Below are 17,569 nucleotides of genomic sequence, written 5' to 3' on the forward strand. Positions count from 1 at the left end.
GTAATTCCAGCTACTCAGGAGGCTGAGGTAGGAGAACTGCTTGAACCCGGGAGGTGGAGGTTGCAGTGAGCCAAGATTGTGCCACTGCACTCCCTGGGTGACAAGAACGAAACTAGCTCAAAGAAAAAAAAAAAAAAGAAAGAAAACGCACACAGAAACATTTAGACGTAATGGCATGAATATTATGTCTCCCAAATAGGTTCAAGACAAAATATTATGTATATGTAGAGAACAATAAAACAAATGTAGTGAAAAGTTAACTGGTAAACCCGAGTGCAGGGTATACGTGAGTTCTTTAATCTTAAAACTTTAAAGTTTGAAATTATTTTAAAATAAAAAAAGAAATGTTAAAACTAACAAATTATTTGGTGAAGAAAAGTACCTTCACTGGACAGCTCTCCAAGACCTACATCTTCTTGTTCCATGAACAGCTTTGACCCAATGAGATACGGTAAAGGACGATCAACGTATACATCCTGTACACCAGGAAAGGAATAAGCCGTCAAACGTTTCGGTTGAAAACAAACTTACATGTGCCACCTGACATCCTGGTCCATCTGACTACCCGAAACAAGCTACATAACAAAGGAGGAGAATAAGAAACAAAGCAGGACTAAAAGTTAAAAATAAAAAAAATTCTTTTTTTTTTTTTTTTTTGAGACAGAGTCTCACTCTGTCATCCAGGCTGGAGTGCAGTGGTGCAATCGCAGCTCACTGCAACCTCCCCCTCCCGGTTCAAGCGATTCTTCTGCTTCAGCCTCCCGAGTAGCTGGGACTACAGGAGGCTGCCACCACGCCTGGCTAATTTTTTTCTATTTTTAGTAGAGATGGGATTTCACCATGTTAGCCAGGATGGTTTCCTGAACTTGTGATCCGCCCGCCTCAGCCTCCCAAAGTGCTGGGATCACAGGCATGAGCCACTGCGCCCAGCCAAAAACTTCTTTATTTCACTGATTTTTTAACAAGTCAAATCCTAGGTAAAAATGCCAAGGTAAGGCTAGGCGCCATGGCTCATGCCTGTAATCCCAGAACTTTGGAAGGCCAAGGCGGATGGATCACTTGAAGTCAGGAGTTTGAGAACAGCCTGGCCGACATGGTGAAATCCCATCTCTACTAAAAATACAAAAAATTAGCCAGGCGTGGTAGCGTGCCCCTTAGTCCCAGCTACTTGGGAGGCAGAGGCATGAGAATCACTTAAGCCTGGGAAGTGGAGGTTGCAGTGAGCCAAGATCATTTGCACTCTAGCCTGGGCAATAATCGTGAAACTATCTCAAAAAAAAAAAAAAAAAAAAAAAAGGCAAGAGCTGAATCACACAGAATCTCCCTCTCCAAGGGCCGGATTAACAAAATTTAACAAAAATGGCAAAAGCCTACCAAAAGTTTATCAGCAGCAAGCAAACAGGGAAAAGGGTGCAACCTCCTAGTATAAGGTCCAGGAGGAGGAGGACCAAGGAAAGAAACTGAACCTTCTGGAGAGCTGTCCTCTAAAAAGCAGTACTAATGAGTGAAAATATTTATTTTTTAATATAAAAATAGATTAGGCCAGGTGCAGTGGCTCATGCCTGTAATCCCAGCACTTTGGGATGCTGGGTTGGGTGGATTACTTGAGGTCAGGAATTCAAGACCAGCCTGGCCACCATGGTGAAACCCTGTCTCTACTAAAAATACAAAAATTAGCCAGTGTTATGGTGCATGTCTGTAATCCTAGCTACTCAGAAGGCTGAGGCGGAGAATCACTTGAACCCAGGAGACAGAAGCTGCAGTAAGCTGAGATTATGCCACTGCACTCCAGCCTGGGCAACAAGAGTGAAACTCTGTCTCAACAAAAAAAGTAGAATCAAGAAAGTGCTCCACGCTTGGACAGCCTCCTACCTCCACTGGTGGAGGAAAAGCTGCCCTGTGCCCTGTAAGGCATTGCCCTTTGACAATAATAACTCTTCCTTGTCAAAGGACCCTGGAGCAGGGGAGAATAATTCTGATGTTTCATACAAGAACAGAAAGATTGGGAGGGTTAATGTAAAGGGTCAACGATGTCACAGCAACCAATGGAGTATAAAGCAAAGACAGCGTGAATTTGGACTAATTCTCACTGACTCAGAGATATTCCCAAATCCTCCTATAAAAGAAAAGTGTACCTGCACAACTTTTCTGCCAGGGGGAAAAAAAGAGAAAGCACTGTGTGTCTTGGAAGTATCAAGTGTGGGGCCGGGCGCGGTGGCTCACGCCTGTAATCCCAACACTTTGGGAGGCCCAGGCGGGTGGATCACGAGGTCAAGAGATCGAGACCATCCTGGTCAACATGGTGAAACCCCCGTCTCTACTAAAAATACAAAAATTAGCTGGGCATGGTGGCGCATGCCTGTAATCCCAGCTACTCAGGAGGCTGAGGCAGGAGAACTGCCTGAACCCAAGAGGCAGAGGTTGCGGTGAGCCGAGATCGCGCCATTGCACTCCAGCCTGGGTAACGAGAGCGAAACTCCGTCTCAAAAAAAAAAAAAAAAAGAAAGTTTCAAGTGTGGCCCAGGCAATACATTTCCCAGAGTCCACAGCTGACTTTTAAAGGCATACAGTGAAAAGCCAAGCAGCAAGTGGGCTGCTCAGTTCCAAACAATCTGCCTCACTTTGATGTGACACAGCAAAGCTCAAACTGGAAGAGAAATGTGAAGCTAAAGAATGACTACAAGAGTCTGGTGGTTCAGGCCAGACGCAGTGGCTGACATCTGTAATCCCAGCACTTTCGGAGGCTGAGGCGGGCGGACCACCTGAGGTCAGGAATTCAAGATCAGCCTGGCCAACATGGTGAAACATCCTCTGCTGTATCTATTAAAAATACAAAAATTAGCTGGGCGTAGTGGTGGGTGCCTATAATCCCAGCTACCCAAGAGACTGAGGCAAGAGAATCACTTGAATCATGAGGCAGAGACTGCAGTGAGCCGAGATTGCACCACTGCACTCCAGACTGGGTGACACAATGAGACTGCATCTCAAGAAAAAAAAAAAAGTTTGGTTCTGTGGCATGTTTTAATTCAAAAGGCCCTGTGTGTCACAAGGGCTGTTTCTCAAAATCACTGTGGCAACTTTCTGTGTTCACCACCGAGACTCTGTGTTGCCCCACTTATCTCCCTGAACAATGTGGGAGCCTGGACAGGAATGCTCACAGCAGCTTCATTTATATTTAATAACTGCCCAAACTGGAAACAACCCAAATGCCTTTCAGCTCTTCTGCAGTTTTCCTTAGCCCAAGCTACATACTTTCAGGTTCCCAACACTCTCTATCTCTCCAGCCTACTCATCCTTCAAATCCCAATTCAAATATCATCTTTGCCCCAAAGTTCCAGCTGGAAGCCAATTCTCTCTCAGAGCATTTATAATGGTTACTGGTATGAATGTCTTCACTTTCCCACCAGACCTGTGACACACACCTCGAGAGCAGAAGCCATGCCCTGCATCTTTGCACCCCCAACTTGACATGTTGCCTTGCACTCCCCATCAGTGCTTGGGAAAAGCGAGCCTTTCTAGTGGAGTCAATGTGAGACTGCTAAGTGACATACTCACTTCCTAAACGTTAACTCTATTACTTACTAATCGTGTGCCCAAGTAAAGTAGCCCAAACATAACAGGTGCACACTAAATATTTAAGTTGAACGTCTTTACCTTTGGTTCAAAGATCAGTTCCACTCGCCCATTAGCATCATTTTCTCCGAGTCTGAGTTTCCTGCTTTGATATCAAGTTGCTCAAAGGCACTGTCCAATACTTGTAGGCCACAGTTCACAGCCTCCTGGACTTTAGGAATGAGATCTACTTCTTTCTGCTCCCGAGTCTTCTCCTACAAAACAAATATCATGCAGTATGGGTCTCCAATATACTGATACCGCCCCAAGAGAATATTGTGAATGTTCTCTAAACCCTAGGCTCGAGTTCCAAAAAAATTAATTAAAAATGTTAACAAAGTCAAATTCTGCTGAATGCCTTGACATAGACTTTGGAGTAAGACTGCAAGTTTTGGCCAGGCGCAGTGGCTCACACCTGTAATCCCAGCACTTTGGGAGGCTGAGGCAGGCGGATCACAAGGTCAGGAGTTCAAGACCAGCCTGGCCAACACGGTGAAACCCCGTCTATTAAAAAGGCAAAACTTAACTGGGCATGGTGGCACGTGCCTGTAATCCCACTGCTCAGGAGGCTGAGGCAGGAGAATTGCTTGAACCAAGACCCGGAAGGTCGAGGCTGCAGTGAGCCGAGGTCGCGCCACTGCACTCCAGCCTGGGCTACAGAGCAACATGCCATCTCCAAAAAAAAAAAAAAAAAAGACTGCAAGGTTTAAATCCCAAGTTTGCCCCTTTCTAGACATGCAACGAACTACTTAAGGTCCCAGAGCTCCAAGGTCAGTCATCATCTACAAAAGCAGAGGTGCGACTACTGTGTGGAGAAGTATCCTAACAATGAATGGCACGCTACTTCCCCACTGCTGGAGGAGTAACAGGTCTATACTCTCAGATTCACCATGACTATCTCACGAGCCTTGGTTAAGGGTCTCTTGGGTAATTTTAGGAGTTAAGACTTGGAACAAAATACCCAGAGGTCTCATTTTTCCATTATAGTTTAAAAAGACAAAAAAATAGTGGACAATTACAATTATTTTATAAATTTGTTCTACATCAAAAGGGGGTTGGCTGGGTGCGGTGGCTCACGCCTGTAATCCTAGCACTTTGGGAGGCTGAGGCAGGCGGATCGTTTGAGGTCAGGTTTGAGATGAGCCTGGCCAACACGGTGAAACCCTGTCTCTACTAAGAATACAAAAAAATTAGCTGGGCATGGTGACACGGGCCTGTAGTCCCTGCTACTTGGAGGCTGAGGCAGGAGAATCTCTTGCACCCGGGAGGCAGAGGTTGCAATGAACTGAGATTGTGCCACTGCACTCCAGCCTGGGCAACAGAGCGAGACTCCATTTCAAAAAAAAAAAAAAAAAATTTGTTTTTAATATAAACTGTTTTAAAAAAAAAAAAAACAGCTGGGAACAGGTAGAGCTACAGCTGGTTTCTAATACCTTTCGTAGTCTAACAGCTTCATCTGTCACAAGAAATAATTGTGACAAAGCACCAACCTTTACAGGTGATATATATTTTCTGAATAAATGACAGTGAATTCAAAGCTACTCCCATAATAAACTTATTCACAGTCCATTGTGCCTTCCTGAGTGGAAGAAAAAGGAATCTCTGCTGGAGTGCTAAGAAGTCAGTGTGACCCAGAACCTCTTAGCTATGTTTTGGGCTCTGGTGTGAGAAGACCTCAGGAGGAAGTGGGTCGGTGCATCTGTAACACAGGAAGCCACAGCAAAAAAATGACCTCTGTAACCCTCCAAATCTGTAATATTTACTATCTGGCCCTTTACACAAGTTGTTTGCTGACTTCTACTCTATTCCTATGCCAGAATTCAAGAATCTGATCTCTGTATTAGTTAATACACTACATTTCAGAAACAAAGGAAAGAATCCCCTTTTGGGCTGCTGTCAGGAGCAGTACCTCCCTTTCCCTCCCCCACCCACCATCCCTAGTACCCTCATAATACATCGATCTCTACATTTCTCAAAGTCAGAAACTCAGCTCAAGAGTGATTTCATACAAGTACCTGCTCTGTTTCTTCTGCCTCAGCCTTCAGTACTGGCTCCTCCACTTCTTCATCGTACACACGCTAAATATGGAAGAAAACTCAATGTTAAAAGGTGAACACGACATTGGAAATAAATCACAATACAAGAATTAAATACACAGTAAATAAGGACAAAGATGGAGAAGGAAATGGTTATTCAACAAAGGGCTTGGCTGGGTGTGGAGAATCACACCTGTGATCCCAGCACTTTGGGAGGCCACGGTGGGCAGATCATGAGGTCTGAAGTTCAAGACCAGCCTGGTCAACATGGTGAAACCCTGTCTCTACTAAAAAATAAAAAAATTAGTGGAGTGTGGTGACACACACCTGTAATCCCAGCTACGCAGGAGGCTGAGGCAGGAGAACTGCTTGAACCTGGGAGGCAGAGATTGCAGTGAGCCGAGATCACATCACTGCACTCCAGCCTGGGTGACAAAGTAAGACTCCATTGGGGGGTCAGGGGTACGCAACAAAGGGCTGAGGCCACTATGCCACTACCAGTGGGTGTCCCTGAATAGTCCATTCACCAAAAAAACAAAATTGTTTTTAAATACAAATGATTAGGAAACATGATGAAAATTTAACCTCCTTGTAAACCAAGAGTTGCAAAACAGTAAGATATGAGTTTGCACACCTTTTCATTTAACCTAATAATGTTGATGGGCAGTGATACAGTATTCTCACCCCAGGCTACAGAAAATGTTAACTGGTGTAATTTATCAACTAAGAAGCAAGAACTTTAGGATTCTGAACAATGAAAATGGTAAAGGCAAAATTTATTTTCATTCAGTTGCTTAAAATGGCTGATACAATTTTATTATCCCATTTGTATGAAAGCAGAGAGAAAAATCTACCACTGACTCTCCAGAAAGGCTGGGCATTTGACTGACCCTGACAGCACGGACAGGCAAAACTCTCTTTTCCAGAACAGACCCACCGCTCTGACAAATCACTGTGATTCTTGTTTTTTTTTCTTTTTTAATTATTTTTATGTTTTAAAAACGACTCAAGTACAACATGCTTTTTATAAAAAGTCAACATAGGCCAGGCACAGTGGCTTGTGCCTGTAAGGCCAGCACTCTCGGAGACTGAGGCAAGGGGATCAGTTGAGCTCTGGAGTTCAAGATCAACCTGGGCAACATAGTGAGACCTCATCGATACCCCCAAAAAAAAAAACCCCACAAAAATTAGCTAGGTGTAGCGGTGTGCACCTGTAATTCCAGCTACTTGTGGGGTTGAGCCAGGAGGATCACTGGAGCTCAGGAGGTAAAGGCTGCAGTGACCCCTGATCGCACCACTGCATTCCAGCTTGGGTGACAAAGTGAGACCCTATCTCAAAAATAAAATGAAATTTAAAAATTTTTAAGAAGAAATAAATTAAAAGTCAATATAAATGAACCGATGAAAATCTTCTGGCATTAGACAGTGGCCATTACAATTTGAGTACACTACAATCCACCAAACTGCATACTGATTAAAGGTGTGAATTTTAGGGTACGTGAATTCTATCCTACTTTTTAAATTTTAAGTCAATATAAAGGCACACGTTAAAGAGATGTATTTTAAAATAGTTTCCTCCCTACCCACAACCTGACCCTTGGAATACCCATTTTAAGCTTGGTGTGTGTGCTCTTTGTTTCCTGAGGCTCTTACACAAATACATGCAGATACGCGCTCATATTTAGAACTCTCTTACCCTTCCTGCTTATCTATTCATTTATTTAGAGACAGAGTCTAGCTCTGCCGCCCAGGCTGAAGCGCAATGGCATGATCTTGGCTCACTGCAACCTCCACTTCTCAGGCTCAAAAAATTCTCTTGCCTCAGCCTCCCGAGTAGTTGGGATTACAGGCAAGCACAACCACGCCCGGCTAATTTCTTTTTGCTTTTTTTTTTTTTTAGTAGAGATGGGGTTTCACCATGTTGGTGTCATAACTTAGCCTGTGTTAGCCTAACTGACTCCATCTTGGCAGTAGGCTCCAGCTTGGCTTCTCCCTCCCTGCCTCGGCCCCCTCAGGCGCCTTACTGAGTCAAGCTGCACACAAAGCTTTGAACAGTTAAAAGTGGTTCACACTATTCACAGTACCTGTAACCATTGTAACCACATCCTGCTTGGCAAGTCTACCTGCTATTGTGAATAGCTTCCTTGGTGATTGATTGTATGGAAAGTTCCCCCTGCAAATCCCCTTCGTGATTGTATGGAAATACCCTTAGCAACCAACAATCCTGGGAACCTCCTGCCCACTGGTTACCAGCTTCCTTATCTAACTTGCTTGTTCTGCTTCTGTAAAATTCTGCTTCAGCTAGGCTCCCCCTCCCCTACCTAAATTAAGGTATAAAGGGAAATCAAGCCCCTTCCTCCGGGCTGAGAGAATGAAGGACTCTTAATTTGAAACTCAGAGCGTGGTGTTTCTTCTATAACTCACTTGGATACAACATTGGCCAGGCTGACTTAAGTGATCCACTGGCCTTGGTCTCCCAAAGTGCTGGGATTACAGGTGTGGGCCACTGTGGCCAGCTGAAACTGGTGTTTTAATTTTAATAGCCATTTCCAGATTCTATGCACAAATGTGTAGAATTCCCTGTCACTAGCAGTATGCTCAAGTGCCCATTACCCAAATCTTTGCCAGTGATTACTGCTGTCCACCCATTTAAAAATATCTGCCAATCTGATCAAACAACGTTGTTTTTCAATGATCACATTCTCTGACCCAAACTTCTACTTATTGAAATTTAGCTCCAATGAAAATTGTCATAAATGCAAACATCAGAATGTCCTTGGTATCAAGATTTCCAGCAGAAAGTCACAAACACCAAATTTATAATTCTATGCAATTCCAATCAAAAGCTAATAAAATATTCTGTGGCACAATATAGTAAAATAATCCCACTGGGTGCAGTGGCTCCTGCCTGTAATCCTGGCACTTTGGGAGGCCGAGGTGGTTAGGAGTTTGAGACCAGCCTGGCCAACATGGAAAAACCTATCGCTACTAAAATTAGCTGGGCATGTTGGAGGGGCCTGTAATCCCAGCTACTCAGGAGGCAGGAGAATCTCTTAAACTTGGGAGGTGGAGGCTGCAGTGAGCTGAGATCGTGTCATTGGACTCCAGTCTGGGCAACAAGAGTGAAAGTCCATCTCAAAAAAAATAATAATAATAAATAAAAGATAACCCTCAAATTCACACAGAAAAGTAAAAAGCCAAAGACTGATAACCGTGACAATTCTGAATAGAAAGAGATTATAGGGACTTGCCCTATTAAGACATTAGAAGTCTGCAGTGTTTAAGATTATGATACTGGCAGACAGCGTAAAAACAAAACAAACAGCAGAGGGCAGAAACAGACCCACAATTCCATGGAGGCCTGATTTTATTTTCAAATACACACAAATATTCATATACAATAGTCAGTGAAGAAAAGAACAACTACACAATAAAGGTTATCTATAAGGGATAAAAATTAAATCCCTCTCTAGGTAAAAAAAATTAAAAGTTAGCCAGGCATGGCAGTGAACACCTGTAGTCCCAGCTACTCCTGAGGCTGAGGTGGAGGATGGCTTAAACCCAGGAGTTTGAGGCTGCAGTGAGCTGTGTTTGCACCACTGAACTCCAGCCTGGGCAACAGAGGGAGATCCTGTCTCAAAAACGAAAAAAGAATAAAAAGCCAGAGATACCAATGAATCCCCATCCAAAATGATTAGAGTTAAGGACAAATATGGAGGGTTGGCACCTTTGAAGCAAATGTGGCAAAATATGAAACTACTGATGTTAGGTGCCGCATCTACTTAGCACTTGTGGTTTCTCTCTAAACTTTTCTATACTTATGAAACATTTCATAAATAACATTTAATATGGGAGGATTATTGTATGGTTTAAGAACAAAAAAATGAAGTTCACAAAAGTCTCAAAGATGTGTTAAATAAGTTCACATAAACAAAAGTAGGCTGCAAATGTAAATACACACACACACACACACACACACACACACACACATACACACAGTCATCTAGAAAGAAAAGGTTAAAGTTGACTGGGCGCGGTGGCTCATGCCTGTAATCCAGCATTTTGGGAGGCCAAGGCAAGCGGATCATGATGTCAGGAGACCGAGATCATCCTGGCTAACACAGTGAAACCCCATCTCTACTAAATATACAAAAAATTAGCCGGCCATGGTGGCATGCGCCTGTAGTCCCAGGTACTCAGCAGCTGAGGCAGGACAATCACTTGAACCTGGGAGGGAGAGGTTGCAGTGAGCTGAGATGGCACCACTGCACTCCAGCCTGGGCGACAGAGTGAGACTCCATCTCAAAAAAACAACAAAAAAAGAAAAGGTTAAAGTTAAAAAAAAAAGAACATAAAGTAATACAATGAAACGCTCAATGGTTGGTTAATTTGGGGTAGTTGATTTTTTTTGTAAGTTCAATTCTTTTAAGCCTGACGTCTGCATGGGAAATAGATTTAGAATATATGTGCTAGGGCTGGGCACAGTGGCTCACACCTGTAATCCCAGCACTTTGGGAGGCTGAGGCGGGCTGATCACAAGGTCAGGAGTTTTGAGACCAGCCTGAACCCCCGACCCTCCACCGTCTCTACTAAAAATATAAAAATTAGCTGGGCATGGTGGCGGGTGCCTGTAATCCCAGCTACTCAGGAGGCTGAGGCAGGAGAATAGCTTGAAACAGGAAGACGGGGGTTGCAGTGAGCTAAGGTTGTGCCACTGCACTACAGCCTGAGCAACAAGAGCGAAACTCTGTCTCAAAAAAAAAGAATCTCTATCTATATGTAGATATATATGTGTTAAACATTGAGAGGCTCCCCTCTAGCTGAGGAAATGTCAGATGATTTTTCTTTTTCTTACTATTCCTAATTGCTCTATAAAGATCAGGAATTCTTTTGGTAATTTGCAAAGTCAGGACTCCAAAAAAGTAAGTAAATTTCAAAAGTGAGACTTTGAGACCTGGCAGCTACCATGGCTACCTATGAGAAGCCTGCAGCTAGAAAGCCAAATACAACATCTAAGAAACCAAAACCCATGGGACCTAAAACCCATGGGATCTTTTCAAGGCAAGCAGGACTAGCATCTCCAGTACTTTGCACACAGCAGATAACCAATGCTAACTTCTTTCATCCTCACCTGGTTGAACTCAAAGCTTCATGTGTTTTGTGATCAATTTACAGTCAGATAGCTACGCCCAGGACTGTTAAATATCTTTGGTATTGGCCGGGCACGGTGGCTCACGCCTGTAATCCCAGCACTTTGGGAGGCCAAGGTGGGCAGATCACGAGGTCAAGAGACCGATACCATCCTGGCCAACATGGTAAAACCCCGTCTCTACTAAAAATACAAAAATTAGCTGGGCGTGGTGGCATGTGCCTGTGGTCCCAGCTACTCGGGAGGCTGAGGCAGGATAATTGCTCGAACCCGGGAGAGGTACATTGCAATAAGCCAAGACTGTGCTATTGCACTCCAGCCTGGGCAACAAGAATGAAATTCCATCTCAGAAAATAATAATAATAATGGGGCTTGATTTAGCAAGACAGTTCAACTCATCAAATCCCACAAATTGTAAAATTGCAATTATAAGAAGCCTACTAAAGGATGGCATGTGATGCTTCAAGTGCTTTTATCCAGGGGGTCTGCCTAGTGCAGAGGGTCCAGGAGGAAGTAATATAATTGAGCAGAGACCTGGAAGACAGATAGATGTCAATCAAAGGGTCGAGGCATAGAAAGCAATGTAAGCAAAGGTCCCGTAGCAGCAGGGCATATGGTATCTCAAGGAATGAGAAGACTGGATTGTCAAAAGCAAGGCCATTATGTAAAATAAGGCAGATCTAGGGGGTTGGGGAGATGCCTGTACAGGAAATTATATGCCAATAAGGCTTTTGGGCTTTACCTCCTTCTCTCTAATTGTGGACTACTTGACAATTTCAACAACTCCATCTGTTTCTTCAATAGAAAAGTAGAAGAGGAGGGGCAAATGACCAAAATTCAGCTTTTATAAATCAATAGGGAGATGATCTGGAAAATTAACCCATTTATGCCTAGTGTTCCATTATTGGAATGCTAAGCTTGTGGGAGTTATGTATATCCTACTGCTCAAGGTCATTGCCAAGGTCTGATTTTTCACAAAAAAATTTGTAACCTCTGGCATAAATGGGTTAATTCACTTAATTTTGGAATTAAAAAACATTTTTACAAAGCTAAGATTTTGAAACAATTGACTTTAAAAAGAAAAAATCCTCCCTCACCAGATCTTTTAACAAACTAAAGTCATTAACTATGGCACTTAGTATTTCAGGATGCAATCCCTAAATTAACAGACTAATTAAGGTTTAGAATTGTGTTGCCTTCTAATTAGATGCTAGAACACTGGCCAATGTTAATTAGCATTTCTTCTCCCTAGGAGTCCCCTCTTGAGCTTTTACTAATGGTACTAATTTCTCTTGCACTAGAAAGTCCTGACTGTTCTTGCCCTAGAAAGTCCGGATTGTTTCACTTACTTATAATATAGTTTGCAACTCTGTGGCTGCCTCTGAGGCTAATTAATAAAACCCACAAACCTATCTGACTTTGAAAAATTACCATGAAACTAAATGGCACTATCATTCAAGTTGGAATTGTAATATGTAAGTACTGATGTCAGGGGTTGAAAAAAAAAAAACATTAAAAAGCCAGATCACTGACAAATATGTATCAGCAAGTAGATTTTTTTCAGAGTTTTATTAAGCATTTCTCAGTATCATCATGCTCTGCCACAAATGAAAAAAGCCTATAGCATGTGGCCTTATAGAAGGTCTGGGAAGTAATTAAAATTTGTCAGTGGCAACCAGCATATCCGGAGAAGAGTTCTGAACGCAGACTGGAAGGCGAAGAGGCATCCAGACTGAACACTAAGGGCTGGGCACGGCGGCTTACACCTGTAATCCTAGCACTTCAGGAGGCTGAGGCAGGAGAACTGCTTGAACCTGGAGGCAGAGGTTGCAGTGGGTGGATCACTTGAGGTCAGGAATTCAAAACCAGCCTGGCCAACATGGTGAAACCCTGCCTCTACTAAAAATACAAAAAAAATTATTGGCAGGTGCCTGTAATCCCAGCTACTTGGGAGGCTGAGGCAAGAGAATTGCTTGAACCTGGGAAGTGGAGGTTGCAGTGAGCCGAGATCATGCCACACACTCCAGCCTGGGTGACAGAGCGAGACTCTGTCTCAAAAAAAAAAAAAAAGAAAGAAAAGAAAGAAAAACAAAAATACTAAGACTAAAGGGATGGAGAGATGAATGGAAAACAGGAAATCCCTAGTAGTAGACACAAATAAAGAACAGTTACCAAAACACAATAAAAACCAAAAAACTCCATAAAAACTACATCACGGAAAACTCAGAATCTAAGAAAACTTGGCTAGAAAAGAAGAGCAGGAGAAAAGAGAAGACCTAAGATTGTGGTTCAGAAAAGGTTTATGATGTTCCCCATTTCTCCCCACTGAAGTATTGATCTGATACCAATCTAGTACCAATCTGGTACAGGCACAGTGGGTACAGAGGAAACCTCCCAAATCCTTTCGGACTCTGGTGCTGCAGTACCGACTGCAGAGAAGTGCTAAGTACCTGATCCAGAAAGAAAGGTACAGAATGAAAACAACAGGAGTGCTTAAAAGGACACCAAATTAACCTTGATGAAAACATCATGGGGCTGTGCACACCAGAGAAGTGAGAATCTAGAGTCCCTGACTCTTCCAGTGAGATAAACGGTCAGGACTAAGCATAGACATTCTGTGTGGACAATCAGAAAACTACTGATTTTACTTGAATACTTGTTATTTTTCAAACTCATGAGTACTCCTTTACTGTTAAAGGAAGTAACAGGCAAAGAGATCTCTAAGACCTTTATTAATATCTTTATTTTATGCATAGCTCTCCAAAAGACAGGAAGTGGCATTTAACCCAAGCTACTAAAAAACACACAAAGATGCTGCACAAGTTGACTATGTGGCATTATCTGGTGTTCTCTTAACTATCCTAAATCTTGGCCTTTTTTTATCATTTTGTGATTCTGAATTTTTTTTTATAACTTTATACCTAACAATCTTAGGAGATAGATTACTTTAGTAATTCTTTTTTCACAAATGAATGCTGATATTCAAAAAGTTGAATACCCTATGAGAAACACAGGTCTGTTATCTAAGCTACCTCTCCATCCTCATCTCTTAAGTCTCCACTGTGCTCCAGCCACACTTACTTCCGTTGTAGGCTAGAATTATACTATTTGCCAAGAGAGAGGCTCTATCTAATTTACCTATGTATTCCTACCATCTAGAAGAAACTCAGTAAATAGACAAAACTCACACATGGGTTTAAGCTCAGTAATCTGTGTATAGTTGATTCCACATCGTAAGTTCAGCCATCGCAAACTTCAGTTAAGAATACTGCAAGTAGACATATATATTCCCTGAATATAATTTACCAGAACATAACCCAAGCAACAACTGAAACCACATGTGGTGTCCAGAGGGTCTAACCAGGTATACAGATCATGCCTTACAGATCATGCCACAACAAAGCTGGTGTGAGTGCCACACAATTCATCACAATTGCTGACTACTCTCAAAATTGACAAAAGATGGAAGCACTGAAATATAAGAAAATTTCATCATTAGACTTTTTTAGAGGCTTGGAAAAAAGGACTTAAAACTTTACAAATAAAAAAGAGGCATCTAATCCCAGAGAAAAAAGCTTCAATTACCAAGAACCACACTTCCGCCAAAATTAAGGAGGGAACCTAACAGTAAGTTATTTAAAATTACAGTATCTCCTACTTTGAAAAAAACAATTATTTATAATTATGATATAACTAAATAACTCACATTCTCAATGAACTGCGTATTAGAGAGCATAAGGAAATCATTGAAGACATTATGCAGGTGACAATCGGTGGCTTTGGTTTCCCGAATTAGTCCGACCACTCGTTTCTTGATTTCATGGGTCCTAGAGATAGTTTGCTGTGAGAATTCCTGTAGAAACTGTAGTAGCTATTTTAAAAACATAAACATACAGTAGTATCAATGTTACACATATCTACTCTGCGCATGTCAAATCAAAAAAGAATCCATGCTACTTCGGCTCACTGCAACCTCCGCCTCCTGGGTTCAAGTGATTCTCCTGCCTCAGCCCCCTGAGTAGCTGGGATTACAGGCGCCTGCCATTACGCCCAGTTAACTTTTTTGTATTTTTAGTAGCAACAGGGTTTCACCATGTTGGCCAGGCTGGTCTCGAACTCCTGAACCCGTGACTCTCCCACCTCGGCCTCCCAAAGTGTCGGGATTACAGGCGTGAGCCACCGTGTCCTGCCAGAATGCTCCTTCTGACAAGTAGTAAAACCAAGGGACATTGAAAATCACTAACAAAGCGCATCAAAAGAGTGGCAGTGAGCTAATGGTATGGTGGCCCAGCTTGTAATCCCAGCACTTTGGGAGGCTGAGGCGGAGTGATCGCTAGAGGCCAGGAGCTGGAGACCAGTCTGGACAACATAGAAGACCCCCATCTACTAAAATTAAATAAATCAGCTAGGTGTGGTGGAGCCCGCCTATAGTCCCAGCTACTCAGGTGGCTGAGGTAGGAGGGAGCAGCTGAGCCCCGGAGGATGCAGTGAGCTAAGATCAAGCCACCTGCACTCCAGCCTGGGCAACAGGGCAAAACCCTGTCTCTTTTTAAAAGTTCTCTTTGGTCGTCAGTCTACAAAGATCACAGAGCAAGGGTTAGATAACCAGCCACCACTCTTATTCAAAAATCCTATTCATTTAGGACTCTGGAATTACAGCTCTGAGGAAGCTTCCTGGGCCCCCGACATGAAGAATCTCACTAAAGGATATCCACATACTGGCTTGTCTCCCACCCCACTTAGTCCAGGTCCCAACAAGAATCGCCTCCCTAGTGCCCGAGCAATCCCTCAGCGTGGCAGAAACGGATCTCCCCTCTGGATGGAGCTGAGCGGCACTGCCAGAAACCCCAATGACGGGAACGCCGCGTCTGGGCCGTGGTCCGGGCCCGCCTCCCTCCCCGGTAGCCGGGGGCTGCCAAACTGGCATTCTCCAGGGCTATGAAGGGCCTGTGTTCCTAAGAGGGCAGGCAACCCGACGGCCCGGGTGCAGGGGCAGTCGCGGCCCCGTCCTCCCGCGCGCAGGCCGAGCGTCCCCCCTGCCGCCCTCGCGTCCCTGGGGCCCGCCTCTCACGCCCGCGTCGGCCGCCAGCGACCAGCTCTGGCTGCTCCTGCGGATCTCCTCCACCGACCACGGCCGCTCCCACACGGGCTTGGACGCCGGCGCCCGCTCCTGGTCGGGGGTCATCCGGTTCATCCGCAGCGAAAAAAACGAGACAGGCTGAGCCTGAGGGCAGCAGGGACAGCTGCGCCATGCCAGGCCCTTCTCTCTCCTGCCTGGCCCGCCTCCCTCACCATCCCAGCCTCCCGGCTCGGTGGGCTCCGAAGCCGCCCCCTCGCGCCAGGACCGCACAGCCCCGGAAGCGCAGCCCAGCGGCCCCGGGCGCCACCGCCTCGCGTAACCTGGTGTCACGTGACAGCGCCCCACGTGATCAGACCTGCGATACTGCGGGGAGGAAGCTACGGATGGGAATTGGACTGGAGTTTGGGGTTCTCAGCTGGGTTGGGGCGGGGGAAGCTGCACGAGCCGGGCCGACGCCAGGGAGCGCTGCAGAGGCCGGTTGGCCGGGTGGCTCTGTGGCCCAAGACCCGAGGCAGTGGCGGTGTAATGGCACTGGCCGCCAGTCCGGCGGGTCTGGAGAGTGGGGACCTCCAGCAGCCAGTGGAGTCACCAGCCTAGGAGCTTTCGACGTCGGCGCCGTGGGCAGAGGAAAAGGCCTGCTCTGCTGCCTCTTCTCGTGCAGCAAAATCCGCTGCTGTGGAGCCGGCAGGCGGGAGCTCAGTGGATAGAGAATCCGTGATCTGCCTGGGCATCACCTTGCTTTTGTGACCTGCTCGGCTGCCACTGTGTAGGGGCTGCTTAAAGTCCTTTGAACTGGCACCATTGGCTTCAGATTGAAGGCCAGGCTCCCCATTATGACAGGCATACAACTCTCTCATTCGTCCTCCGCTGTCCCAGCTCAGGGCTCCAGCTCTTCGGTCTCACACTTCCTTGCAGTTGCCTCTGCTTAGTCGCCCTTGTGCCAGACAAACTTACTTATTTTTATTATTATTTTTTTTGAGACGGAGTTTCGCTCGTTACCCAGGCTGGAGTGCAATGGCGCGATATCGGCTCACCGCAACCTCAGCCCCCTGGGTTCAGGCAATTCTCCTGCCTCAGCCTCCTGAGTAGCTGGGATTACAGGCACGCGCCACCATGCCCAGCTAATTTTTTTGTGTTAGTAGAGACGGGGTTTCACCATGTTGACCAGGATGGTCTCGATCTCTTGACCTTGTGATCCACCCGCCTCGGCCTCCCAAAGTGCTGGGATTACAGGCTTGAGCCACCGCGCCCGGCCCAAACTTACTTATTAAAATAAAAATCCCAATTTCTTTCCATTCGTGTGTGCCCAGGCTAGTTTTTCAACTTTTCTGAGCTTTCCTCGGTGAAACGAAGCTACATATCTCGCAAGGATGTGATATTAAAGTGGCAAAATTGTAAAACATCCTCCACAGTGCCTGACTTAGGCTGAGCATTCAACGTCGAACGTACCACTGCCCCATGCACCTTGCTCACACCCAATCCTGGATTTTTCTTCTGTAGCCACCTCAGTTATCCCCTCATTAAATACCAACTTGATTATCCCAAGTACAGTTTAAGTGACTTGTTATTTTCTGTGTATTTATCCTAAAGTGTTACATTGTATTGTAATCATTTAAATATAGGTCTCTCCTTTAATAATAATAATAGCTAAGAGCGGGCTGCAGTGGCTCACGCTTCTAATCCCAGAACTTT

At 44.7% G+C, this 17,569-nt stretch overlaps 1 pseudogene; it reads right to left on the bottom strand.

Moving 5' to 3' along the window:
• LOC135277938 (WASH complex subunit 2A-like) overlaps positions 1-16,006 on the bottom strand; it is a 56,776-nt pseudogene extending 40,770 nt beyond the window's left edge.
• Between the last annotated feature and the right edge of the window lie 1,563 nt (positions 16,007-17,569).

Source organism: Aotus nancymaae, unplaced genomic scaffold (genome assembly GCF_030222135.1).
Source record: "Aotus nancymaae isolate 86718 unplaced genomic scaffold, 86718_ANA_hifiasm-v0.15.2.pri h1tg000036l, whole genome shotgun sequence".
NCBI lineage: Eukaryota > Metazoa > Chordata > Mammalia > Primates > Aotidae > Aotus > Aotus nancymaae.